This window comes from Podarcis cretensis (genome assembly GCF_951804945.1).
Source record: "Podarcis cretensis genome assembly, chromosome: 1".
Taxonomy (NCBI): domain Eukaryota; kingdom Metazoa; phylum Chordata; class Lepidosauria; order Squamata; family Lacertidae; genus Podarcis; species Podarcis cretensis.
Window position 1 is genome coordinate 49,943,541 of NC_137170.1, and position 13,083 is coordinate 49,956,623.

At 41.7% G+C, this 13,083-nt stretch overlaps 1 long non-coding RNA gene across 1 annotated transcript; it reads right to left on the bottom strand.

Annotated features, from left to right (window-relative positions):
* Nucleotides 1-7,984: 7,984 nt before the first annotated feature.
* Nucleotides 7,985-8,991, bottom strand: LOC307221444. Its single transcript, XR_013841417.1, has 2 exons — nt 8,544-8,991; nt 7,985-8,290 (listed from the first exon to the last, which is right to left on the bottom strand). It is a non-coding gene; the product is annotated as an uncharacterized lncRNA (long non-coding RNA).
* Nucleotides 8,992-13,083: the final 4,092 nt, after the last annotated feature.

Genomic DNA, 13,083 nt, shown 5'->3' on the forward strand with positions numbered 1-13,083 from the left:
GAGCTCTGTCTATTGCGTGATAAGACCTCAGCCAGAGAAATTTGGGACGTTTTGAGAGAGGCACACATGAGGACAGAAGCTGAATCTACTATGCATTATTTTAACAAGCTGCATAAGATGGCTAGCTGCAGAAGGCTGGCTGATGCAAGTGGGGAATTTGATGCCAATCAGCCACATGCTCAGCTCAGAGTAGCCTGTGATACTGCCATGATTCAGAATGAAGCAGATTGCCAGGGTGATAGCTGCATGGGAAAGGGGGAGTCTTCACAGACGTCATCCCATAGTGCAGTGGAACCACCAGATGGCGCCAAAGCTTTGAAGGCAGTGAAATGCTACTCCTGTGGACGTCTAGGCCATATGAAGAGGGAATGCAAATATCCCAGGGCCAAGACAGAGCAGCGCAGCGAAAGCTCATCGCGTGGAAAAGGCCAAAGCAGAGGCAAAGGTCCGGTGTCCAGGACAACGCAGCACAAGGCAATGGTCTCACGCTTCACTCCAAAAGTTGCAGAGGTCCAGAAGACGTCTAGATCTTTCTTCGTTGTTGATTCAGCTGCAACCCACCACATGTGCAACGATAAGCGACTGTTCGTGTCTTTTACACCGCAGGAAGGTGCGATTCACCAGGCGGATGACCACACAATTCCCAGTAAAGGCTACGGAACTGTTGTTCTTCACAGTTTGGACTTATCGATACAGAATGTACTTTATGTTCCAGATGCCAAACATAATTTGCTCAGCGTTGGACAGCTGAATGAGCGGAACATTGACGTTTCCTTTAAGAACAAAAGGTGCATCATCACAAAGAAAAATGATTATGTATTGTATGCTGAATATGTTGATCGTTTATATGTTTTGTATTATGATGATGTTGTGCAGGATGACACTTGTTGCATTGCAGGTTCTAACAAATGTTTGCATGCAGAATGTATTCATGATTTTCATCGAAAATTTGGTCATTTGGGTTTTGAGGCAGTATCCAAAATGCCTGCCTTGGTTGAAGGTATGACTATTAAACCCTGCAGGTACCACATGAAGTGCAAGGCATGCGCAGCAAACAAGGTGAAAATGGCTGCGAAAGGTAAGGTGTCTAGTAGGCAAGCTACAGAACCATACCAAATTGTTCATGCTGATTTGGTTGGACCACTAGCGCCCTCTTTGGGAGGAAATAGGTACTTCATGGTTCTCATTGATGCGTTTTCCAGGTATATTCATGTGTACAATCTCAAGCAGAAATCAGAGGCTTTTCCTAGGTTCAAGGAATTCTGTGCTTGGTTGGAAAATGTGCATGGTAAGAAGGTAAAGATTCTTTTCACAGATCGCGGGGGAGAATTCACTTCTCAGCAGTTTGAAGCTTTTCTGACTGAGAAAGGAATTCAACACGATTTGTCTAGTCCTCGCTCGCCATGGCAGAATGGACTTGCGGAACGAGCAAATCAGACATTGCTTCAAGGGTTAAAAACCTTGCTGCATGATGCAAATCTTCCAGAGAGTTATTGGGCCGAAGCTCTCTCATGTTTCACTTACAGTTATAATCGCAGGTTATCTTCAGCGATTGGTTGTACTCCCTATGAGAAGATGTTTGGCAAGAAGCCATACATCAAACACATGAGAATTTTTGGTTCTGACATGTGGGTTCACTCACCACAAAACTCCAAGTTAGACAAGCGTGGTTTGCATGGTATCTTTCTAGGTTATGAGAAAGGTTCTTACAGAATAAGGATGACTGACTCTAAGACAATTAAGCTCACAAGAAGTGTTGAGTACAATGCCAAGTGGGGGGAGAATGTGGGAATTTTCCAATGTTACCCTGATGACAGTGATGAGACTGAGGATAGTCAAAAGCAACCGCAGCAACCCACACCCACTGATGAAAGTTCTGATTCTGAGTCTGAAACTGAATCAGGTGATTCAGAGGATTTCAAGAGTGCGAAAGCCTCTATGCGACCCTCTGAAAGCTCTGATCAGGAATTGGAGGAACCATTGTTCACAATAGGTCGCTTTTCTCCTAAGAAGGAAGAGGAGAGTGTTGAAGACTTAAGGCTAATTCGCAGGTCACAAAGAGCCACAAAAGGCAGACCTCCAAAGAGATTTGCTGATGAGTTTGCCAAGATAGCAGTAACAGCTGTTAAAAGCTCCAAGAAGGTATTTGAACCTTCAAGTTTCCAAGAAATCCAGGATTTGGACACAAAGGAAGCTGAGCCATGGTTAAATGCCATGAAGGCTGAGCTTGATTCCTTGGAAAGGAACAAAACATGGGAACTTGTTCCAGTAGTTCCAGGAATGAAACTGCTTGGAAGCAAATGGGTCTTCAAAGCGAAGACTGATCAAAATGGCAAGATAGTCAGACACAAAGCCAGATTGGTAGCCAGAGGTTTTGCACAGGTACCAGGTGAAGACTATCACGAGACCTACTCACCCACAGTGAGGTATGAGAGCATTAGGCTTATGCTCAAGCTAGCTGCAGAGGAGAATCTACACATTAGTCACCATGATGTGAATACAGCTTTTCTGTACGGATCTCTAGGTGAATCTCTTTATATGCTTCCACCTGATGGCGTACAGGTAAAACAGGGATTTGTTTGTGCTCTGAAAAAGTCCCTTTATGGTCTCAAACAAAGTGCACGGTGTTGGCACACAAAACTCACTGAGGTATTGTTTTCTCTAGGTTTTCAGCAAGGGAAAGCTGATCCATGTGTATTTGTCAAAGAGGAGGGGCAAAAGAAACTGTATTGTTTGTTTTATGTTGATGATTTATTATTCTTTTGGAAAGATGTCACAATGTACAATAACGCCCTAGCTCAACTGAAAGAACACTTTGACATGAAAGATCTTGGTGAGGTAAACAACTACCTATCTCTTGAAATAGAGAGAGATCAAGATGGTAACATTCTAGTACACCAGTCACGGAAAATTGCTGATGTGTTAAGCAAACTAAACCTGATGGATGCTAACCCTGTAGACACACCGATGATAACAGGTTATCAGGTAGATGACACTGAAGAAGCATTTTCTGACACTACACTGTACAGAAGTGTGCTAGGCAAGCTAAACTTTATTGCCAGATGTTCAAGACCAGACATTGCTGTCAGCTGTAATTTGCTAAGCAGACAAGTCAACAATCCTACTGTTAAGGATTGGAAAGCTCTGAAACGCATAGCGCGGTATTTGAAAGGCACTATGCATTACAGACTGAGATTTAACAATCAGAAGTCTGGTGGTCTTGAGATATTTGCAGATGCAAGTTTTGGAAATGACACTACAGACAGGAAAAGTACGTCTGGAGTTTGCTATATGTACAATCAGGGTCTATTTGATTGGTCGTGCAAGAAGCAAACAACGGTTAGCTTAAGTACTTGTGAAGCTGAACTGAATGCACTGTCTTATTCACTTAAGGATTGTGAATGGTTGTTACAATTGTGCAAAGACATGAAAATTCCTGTCAAATGTCCAATCCAGGTTTACCAGGACAACAAAGCATGTTTGGCTTTGCTGAATTCTGAAGGTTGTAAGCAAAGCACGAAGCACTTGCAATTGAAGTTGCAACATGCTAGGGAATGTATTCAGAAGGGACTCGTAACGGTGTCCTATATGCCAGGTAATGAAATTCCTGCTGATGTATTGTCCAAGATTGTATCAAGGGATCAACACTGTACCTATGTGCAGAAGTTGGGTTTGTACTGATATTGTACGAACACGCTGCCCAGTGGTGTTCACAGAAAGGGGGAGGATGTTGGTTTCTGCTCTCTTCACTGTGCAGCGAAAGGCTTGTCACAAGACAATGTTTACATTCCACAGAGTTACTGTTGGAGTTTTCTCACGGGAAAGGGAGGCTGGATGTGACGTACACTGGTTTCCTGTTTTTCACTGTTCTCACACAGTGTGATTCTCTCTGTGCTTCAGAGGAGAGAGGATGCCATTTTCTGCTCCGGCAGAGTAAAGATGTTTTTCTGTAATCTACCAGCTTTGAAATGTAAATAAAGCAACTATAGAGCATGTTGGCACGTATTCCTCATCATTCCGCTGTGCACTTGGATGCTACAAATCAACAATTATTTCATAACCCATATTTTATATCTCTCTGTTGTCCATGATATTTGCTAAATTACAAGTGTTATTAGAATCCTGCTACTGTTTTCATCTGCTTACAGTGGTCAGATGATAACATTTGCTTGTACTTTTTATTCTGTATTTATGCTGATAATTGCTCATAACAGCTTTCACGGTTTGCACTGGTTGAAGTTTCCTTTCCAAAAAGTACACATCCCATAACTTTTTATACCACAAATGTTTTTGGAGGTTAGTTAGTTTGTTGTCCTGCTTTTGCTGGGCTGCAGCCCCTCTAGAAAGCGATAATGTGGTAACACTGGAGAAGTATTGCAGAACAACTAACCTAGCAGAATGTGTGGATGGTCTACTATAAATCCACCACTTAATGCATTCTTGGTATATCAATGGCTTGTTGTTGAGTATACTCACAGAAAAATCCTGGTCTGAAGGTGCCTTCCTCCCCCCCCCCCCCCAGGTTTATTCTGCACTGGTGCTGCCTTCAGGTGCACCCTCCTAGCCTCTTCCCAAAGCTTATTAGTTGTCAAAATCTTGCTCTACAAATCAGTTCAGCTCCTTGCTTTCCCTAGTCTTTACAACTGCTTCCTGATTTAAGGGAGCTTCTCCAAATCAGCACCAATCACTCAAACATTTTATAAAACAGGGCTGCCAACGTGAATAAAATATTGTGGGGGCCCAGGTAAGCTCCGCCCCACATAATCACATGACACAGTGCACACACACAATTTGAATGGGAATGCCCATCAGCTTTGTGGGGGCCAGGTCCCTTCGAATATTTTATTGTGGGGGCCAAAGCCCTCATGGCCCCTAGGAGTTGGCTCCTATGCCACAAGACGGGAGCAACATTACAGATCCCAAATAAGAGTGGAGTTTGAAACAGTTCCAGACATAGAACAAGATGCTTAATTCATCCAATGACGATCCATCTCTAATTGAAACACAAAGGGAGCATAGCACCAAACAATAGTATAGAGATAGGAAATGACAATACACAGAGGAAAGCATACAAGAAGATCCCATAGCCATCACCTATTGAAATCAATTGAAACATATATCGGCTGCCTTGCAGAAGGCAGTGTATTCTCTCTTTTTGTTCTTAACAATCTCTTTTATTCGCAAATACCCCCTTCCTCCTAGCAAAGGCTACAGGAGCAATTCAGTGGAGTGTTAGCAGCACTAAAAATCCATTACATACTGTGCTTTCACATAAAGTTTAGCTTTACTTACTCGAGGGAGGCCAGTGGGGCTGAAAACTAACCCCTGGCTGTTATCTGGCTCTGCTGCTCATCATCCCTGGAGCCAGGGGGCCCTAAGTTAGGATTACTCCCTCTCTGACCATCTTGCTTGGTATTGTGCTGAATGGCAGCAGCATAAGGATCAGCAAGAGAAAAGGGGGCAGAGTGAGTTGAGGACACTAATATGATAAGGTATACAGTGGTACCTCAGGTTACATACACTTCAGGTTACATACACTTCAGGTTACGGACTCCGCTAACCCAGAAATAGTACCTTGGGTTAAGAACTTTGCTTCAGGATGAGAACAGAAATCACGCGGTGGCGCAGCAGCAGCAGCAGTGGGAGGCCCCATTACCTACCGTAAAGTGGTGCTTCAGGTTAAGAACAGTTTCAGGTTAAGAACGGACCTCCAGAACGAATTAAGAACGTAACCAGAGGTACCACTGTATTTGGTTGTAAAGCACTTTTATTTATTTCTGAAAGTACAATGGTGGCACTTTATAACTAATACTCAAAATGCGTGTTGAGTACACAGGGGTTGCTGATACAACAGTAAAGTAAAAAAGGTAAAGGACCCCTGGACGGTTAAGTCCAGTCAAAGGCAACTATGGGGTTGTGGTGCTCATCTCGCTTTCAGGCTGAGGGAGCCGGCGTTTGTCTGCAGACAGCTTTCCGGGTCATGTGACCAGCATGGCTAAACCGCTTCTGGTGCAACGGAACACTGTGATAGAAGCCAGAACGTACAGAAATACCGTTTACCTCCCTGCAACCTGTTTATCTACTGGTACTGGCATGGTTTCGAACTGCTAGGTTGGCAGGAGCTGGGACAGAGCAATGGGAGCTCACCCCATCACAGGGATTCGAACTGCCAACCTTCTGATCGGCAAGCCCAAGAGGCTCAGTAGTTTAGACCACAGCACCACCTGTGTATTCATACATGTATCCATACATGTACATACATGTTTGTATGTATACAAGTACTCCATCGCAGTCCAGGTCAGCCCCAAAGAGCTTGCTGTCATAATAGCAGAGGTGCCATTTGCTATGCAACTTCAGCCAACATATTCATACATGTATCCATACATGTACATACATGTTTGTATGTATACAAGTACTCCATCGCAGTCCAGGTCAGCCCCAAAGAGCTTGCTGTCATAATAGCAGAGGTGCCATTTGCTATGCAACTTCAGCCAACATGACTGAGCCAAGTGGACCACACAGTGTGGTGCCATCACCACGACAATGGTGCAGTGCCAGGTTCCCAAATATATTTCATGGAACTGCCCTGAGCCCAGAAAAAGGAGCATGTGTGGCCTAGTCTACTAGCCTATTTAAAGCCAGTGAGACCAGGAGCCAAGGAAGAGATGTCCAGGAGCACAGAGCTTGGCTCTAGGAGGGGAGAAGAGCAAAAGTTAATTGTGGATATCTAGTCACATAATTCCAAATAAATATGGGGTTACATGATGGGCCATTACTACTTGCTGCTCATTATAGCTCCTTATTAGCTGTCATTGCTGTGTCACAGCCCTTATGACAAAGACTGACATTTTGATTTATATCTCTACAGAGCAGTTCAGCTCTTGCAAGTTACCTTATTTCTTTTGGAAGCATACTTGACTTCTCAAGCACATGACAAGTTTGAAATGGGCAATAGAATTGCTTTCAAGTTGGTTCAAACACCCTCCTTTCACTCCCTAATGGGTGTTCTCCTTTTAGCCAGTGCATGAAAATATGACATTTCTGTTCAACTTATGAACAGGTGGCAATCTCTGAGCAGTTCCTGTGCAGGCAGGGCTCTTCTTGAGTTTAAAGGGCTCTTTTAGAGTAATATGTCTTGCTTGACCAACGTGTGATTTTTCTGAAGGTGCTGTTGTGTTCTAGGAAGTGGGTTGCAGGAGGAGTATGCAACTCAAACCCTATACAGTGGTACCTCGGGTTAAGTACTTAATTTGTTCCGGAGGTCCGTTCTTAACCTGAAACTGTTCTTAACCTGAAGCACCACTTTAGCTAATGGAGCCTCCCGCTGCAGCTGTGCCGCCGGAGCACGATTTCTGTTCTCATCCTGAAGCAAAGTTCTTAACCTGAAGCACTATTTCTGGGTTAGTGGAGTCTGCAACCTGAAGCATATGTAACCTGAAATGTATGTAACCCGAGGTACCACTGTACTGGGAATGGGAAGTGCCCCCATATCTGGAGGTGAGACAAATCATTGGCCACTGAGAAGCTTTTTCAGTTACAGTGCCCCATTCACCTCTAGAATGGAGCACATGGAAGATGGAGCAAGCTTCTTTCCCCCTGCTATTCAGGTTACAAGAAAGGAGATTCCGACTGAACATTGGGAAGAAATTTCTGACAGTAACAGATGGTTGACAGTAGAAGAGTCAGGAGAACCTCAGGAGGTTGTGGGCTCTCTTTCACTGGAGGCTTTTATGCAGAGATTAGATGGCCATCTGTCATGGATGCTTTAGTTAAGATTCCTGCATTGCAGAGGATTAGACTAAATGACCCTAGGAATACTCTTCCCAGTCAGGCTCACCTGACGCCTATTCTCATGTCTTTTTTGATGCAAGGTGAAGCCCTTTTAATTTTCCCAGACATCTAAAAGCTGTTCTGAATTGGCTTTATTCAGCTGGTATGCTGGTATGCTTTTACTGTACTGCTTGGCTAATTATACTTCTTGGTAATTTTAATCTATTTCAAATGATTTGCTAGCCATTCTGGAAATAGTAATATTGAAGTGCAGGGTAAAGTAGAAGTGGAGGAGGAGTGATAGTCAAGTACATTGCACAACTAGGCTTAAGCAGGGGAGCGCAGTGTACTTAAACAATATGATGCAATTTATACTGATACCTGAGATTAGATTGGAATCATTTTGTGGGTGATCTCAAAAGAGTCTGCTATGGTTAGGGTGGTGTCTCATAATGGAAGTGGTGTGACACCTTGGTGAATCCAGGACTGGGGTGTTTTCTGTTGTTTCATATTTTATTTTCTGCATAAAAATAATTAAAACAATAATAAAAAGAGTCTATTTGGGAAGTGTTTACATAAAAGGTTGTGAGCAATCTTATGATTGATTTTGACGTGCTAAGGATAATCATAATAAACTTTGTGTGCTAATCAGGGCCTGCCAGCTATGAGGCAAGGTGAGGCAACTGCTTCAGGTGGCAGGATCCACAGGGACAGTAGATTCCGATGCAGGATCTTTATTTCCTCCCTTGTTGCTGATGTAGATCTTGAGTCACCCCTTCTTTTCTGGAGTGTGTGGGGGGCATTTTGTGGCTCACTTCTTTTTGTTGTCAAAAGTGTCTCAGGCCAACCCTGGTGCATAACAGCACTACATTGGTGTAGGTATTCCCAAGGCCAAACCAACAGCTGCTATGGACCTCCTCCAGCAGAAGAGACACTATAAACATCTGCTGGCACGTAAGAAAAGGGAAGCCATTAAGAACACCTGAACTTGACTTATTCAGGCAGTTAAATCCAATGATTCAGCCACATTCTGACATATCACATCTAGCCCACAAGGCTATGGCCCAACCATGGTGGACTGTCACATCCCCCCAGGGACCTGGGAGGCACACTTTCAGGATGTTTACTCGGACAGCTCTGCTGAAAATGGAAGAGCTAGTCAAATGATAGGAAATCTGCCTATGTGGGATCCAGTGGTAGTGACAGAGATTAAGAACTAGGTAGCTTAGCCAAGACTGGGGAGAGCCCCAGGGGAGACCTAATCCCAGCAGAGGCCATTAAAAACAATTTGGCATGAGACATTAGTTGACTTTTTAGACTATAAAATCCTAATGATGGGAGATATGAATGGAGTTGTCTCAACAAACATGGATAAAGCACAGAGACAAGTGATTTCAAAAGAAGGGAGACTACCAAAGACCTTTTTTGAAATGACTGAAACAATGGACTTGATTGATATTTGGAGAACAAGGAATCCTCTAGAGAGAGAGGGAACTTTCTTCTCTGAAGCAAAAATGACATGGACAAGAATAGACCAAATTTGGATTTCTAGCAGTCTGGCGTTAAGAACAAAAAAAGTAGAAATATGTCCAAAAACGTGCTCTGACCATAATGCGGTGAAGATGGAGATGAAACTAACAACAACTGGATCCTTTAGATGGAGAATGAATGACACCCTATTTAAGGATGAAGAGACCCACAAGAAGGCCCTTAAAACATTAAAAGATTACTTTGAGATCAACAGGAAAACAGATGTGGAAAAAAGAATAATTTGGGACGCAAGCAAAGCCGTGATGCGAGGTTTCCTAATTCAACAGAATTCTATAAAGAGGAAGCAACAAAATGAGAAGAAGGAAAAATTTTTAGAAAAAATAAAAGAAGGAGAGAAGAAGCTGAGGTCCAAACCAAAGTCCCATGAGATTTTGAGAGAAATAAAGTTTTACCAGATGCAGTACATGGAGCTCATGAACCAACAAATAGAATGGAAGATAAAGCAAATGAGACAAAGAACTTTCGAATCAGCGGATAAATGTGGGAAACTTCTGTCATGGCAATTGAAAAAAAGGCAGAGAATGAACACTGTAACAAGTCTAGAAATGGATGGAAAAATTATCCACAAACCCAATGAGATAAACAATTGTTTTCAAAGTTTTTTTAAGAAATTGTATGCACAAGGGCCAATCAATGAACAAGAAATAGAAGAATTCATCAGAAAATACGGTCTACCAAAAATTCCAGAACAAAGTAAAAGGATCTTAAATGAGGAAATAACAGAACAAGAAATAGAGGGTGCCATCCAAAATATGAAATTGGGAAAATCACCAGGACCAGATGGCCTGACGGCCAAATACTACAAAATGCTGAAAGAATGGCTGATACAACCATTGAAGGAAGTTTGCAATGAAATTTTGAAGGGGAAAAAGGCACCTGAATCATGGAAAGAGGCTTTCATCTCACTTATACCGAAAACAGAGACTGAGAAGAACCAAGTTAAAAACTACCGCCCTATATCTTTACTCAATGTGGATTACAAAATTTTTGCAGACATTTTGGCAAAAAGATTGAAAAGAGTGTTGATAGAAGCGATTCATAAGGACCAAACAGGCTTTCTCCCAGGTAGACATATGTCAGACAATGTGAGGAACATTATAGACATTTTGGAGTTGTTAGATGTTGACATTAACAGGAAAGCAGTTCTGATTTTTGTGGATGCGGAGAAAGCCTTTGACAATATCTGTTGGACTTTTATGAAAAAGAATCTCCAAGGGATGGGGGTAGGTCAAGGTTTTGAAAACGGTATAGGTGCAATATATTCCCAACAAAAGGCCAAGTTAATTGTAAACAATGTGGTAACAGAAGAAATACCCATAGAAAAAGGTACACGGCAGGGATGCCCAATATCCCCCTTGCTTTTTATATCAGTCCTGGAGGTTTTGTTAAACATGATTAGAAAGGACCAGTTGGTTAAAGGAGTTCAGGTCGGAGTTAGACATTACAAATTAAGAGCATTTGCAGACGACCTAGTATTGACCTTGCAACAGCCAGACACTAGTACTAAAAGAGTATTAGAACTAATTGAAATATTTGGTCGAGTAGCAGGTTTTAAATTGAATAAACAAAAAACGAAAGTGTTGGAAAAAAATTTAACAATGGAAGAAAGAGAGAGTTTTCAGAATGAAACAGGCTTGGAAATAACAAAAAGGGTAAAATACCTGGGGGTAAACTTAACATCCAAGAATGTGAACTTATTTAAGGATAATTATGAAAAATGTTGGTCAGATGTTAAAAAGGATCTAGAAATATGGTCAAGGTTGAAACTTTCCTTGTTAGGCCGAATTGCTACTATTAAGATGAATGTATTGCCTAGAATGCTGTTTTTATTCCAGACGTTGCAGATTGTGGACAAGATGGACTGTTTCAAGAAGTGGCAGAAAGACATATCAAAATTTGTCTGGCAGGGCAAAAAGCCCAGAATTAAATTTAAGATTTTAACTGATGCAAAGGATAGAGGGGGGTTTGCCCTGCCGGACTTAAGACTTTATTATGAATCAGCAGCTTTCTGCTGGTTGAAACACTGGCTACTTCTTGAGAACACCGACATTTTGGATCTGGAAGGGTACGACAATAGTTTTGGTTGGCATGCATACTTATGGTACGACAAGGTAAAGGTGTATAAAAGCTTTAAAAACCATATTGTAAGGAAAGCATTGTATAACGTTTGGATTAGATACAAAGATTTGTTGGAAAGTAAAACCCCTAGGTGGGTGTCACCAATGGAAGCTAGGGAAGTAAAAAAGCTTAATATGGATTCTAAATGGCCAAAATATTATGAGATTTTAGAATATGATGGCGAAAGGGTGAAACTTCAGAGTTATGAGAAACTAAAGCCTAAGGTTCGAGATTGGTTGCATTACCATCAGATAAATGAGACGTTTAAACAGGACAGGAAAATAGGATTTCAGAAAGAGAAGTCAAAACTAGAAACAGAATTGTTGGAACCCAATACTAAGAACTTATCAAAAATGTATAACTTGCTGTTAAAATGGAATACACAGGATGAAACGGTGAAATCAGCTATGATTAAATGGGCACAAGATATCGGTCATGATATTATGTTTGCTGACTGGGAACAGTTATGGACCACCGGTATTAAATTTACTGCATGTAATGCCTTAAAAGAAAATATTATGAAAATGATCTACCGGTGGTACATGACCCCAGTCAAGCTTGCAAAAATTTATCATTTGCCTAATAATAAGTGTTGGAAATGTAATGAGACTGAAGGCACTTTCTACCACCTTTGGTGGACCTGCCCAAAGGTTAAAGCTTTCTGGGAAATGATCTATAATGAAATTAAGAAGGTCCTTAAGTGGACTTTTCCTAAGAAACCAGAGGCTTTCCTCTTGGGCATGGTGGGCCAAGTGGTGCCAAGGAAGGATAGGACTTTCTTTATGTATGCCACTACAGCAGCAAGAATTCTACTGGCAAAGTATTGGAAGACGCAAGAACTACCTACTCTGGAAGAATGGCAAACAAAGGTGATTGACTTTATGGGACTGGCCGAGATGACGGGCAGAATCCGGGACCAGGGGAAAGAGACAGTGGAAGAGGACTGGAAGAAATTCAAAATATATCTTAAAAATAATTGCAAAATTGAGGAATGTTAAGATGTCAGGGGGTAAGAAGTAAAGAATTGCAGCAGTAAACAAAAAAACTTAAGAAATTTTTATGAAAGGGAATTAAGACAATGGACCTAAGGGTTGCTAAAGAATTATTAAACAAGGATGCAGGGATGGGGAGGTATGGGGGAGTCAAAGAAAGAAGGGTATGAACTGATGAGCTTGAGGTTATACTGTTCTATACTGTTTTTATTATTTGTTTGGAAAATTAATAAAAATTATTATAAAAAAAATAAAAATAAAAACAATTTGGACTTCTGGGCCCCCACTCTGGCTTCACTCTTGACCTGCATCGACACTCATGGTCAAGTCTCCAATGACTGGGGGCTTGCAATCATTGCCCCTATATATAAAAGCTGATGAGATAAAATAAGATATATAGTCAACATCTATTTCTGTGTGGAATTCTCATTTCAGTGAGAATACATACATTATATATTACCGGTACCTGTAATCCAGAAACCCAGCAGGCTGCTGCTGGATGGACAAAACACTGTTTCTTCTCCAGCAGCAGATTGCATTGTCGGGCTTCAGAGAGAGGAAGAGAAGCCTTCAAGTTACACTATCCATACTCTTTAAAAAGTGTGTTTAAGATAGCCCTTTCTATTTTTTAAAGAAAAGCAGAAACATGGGC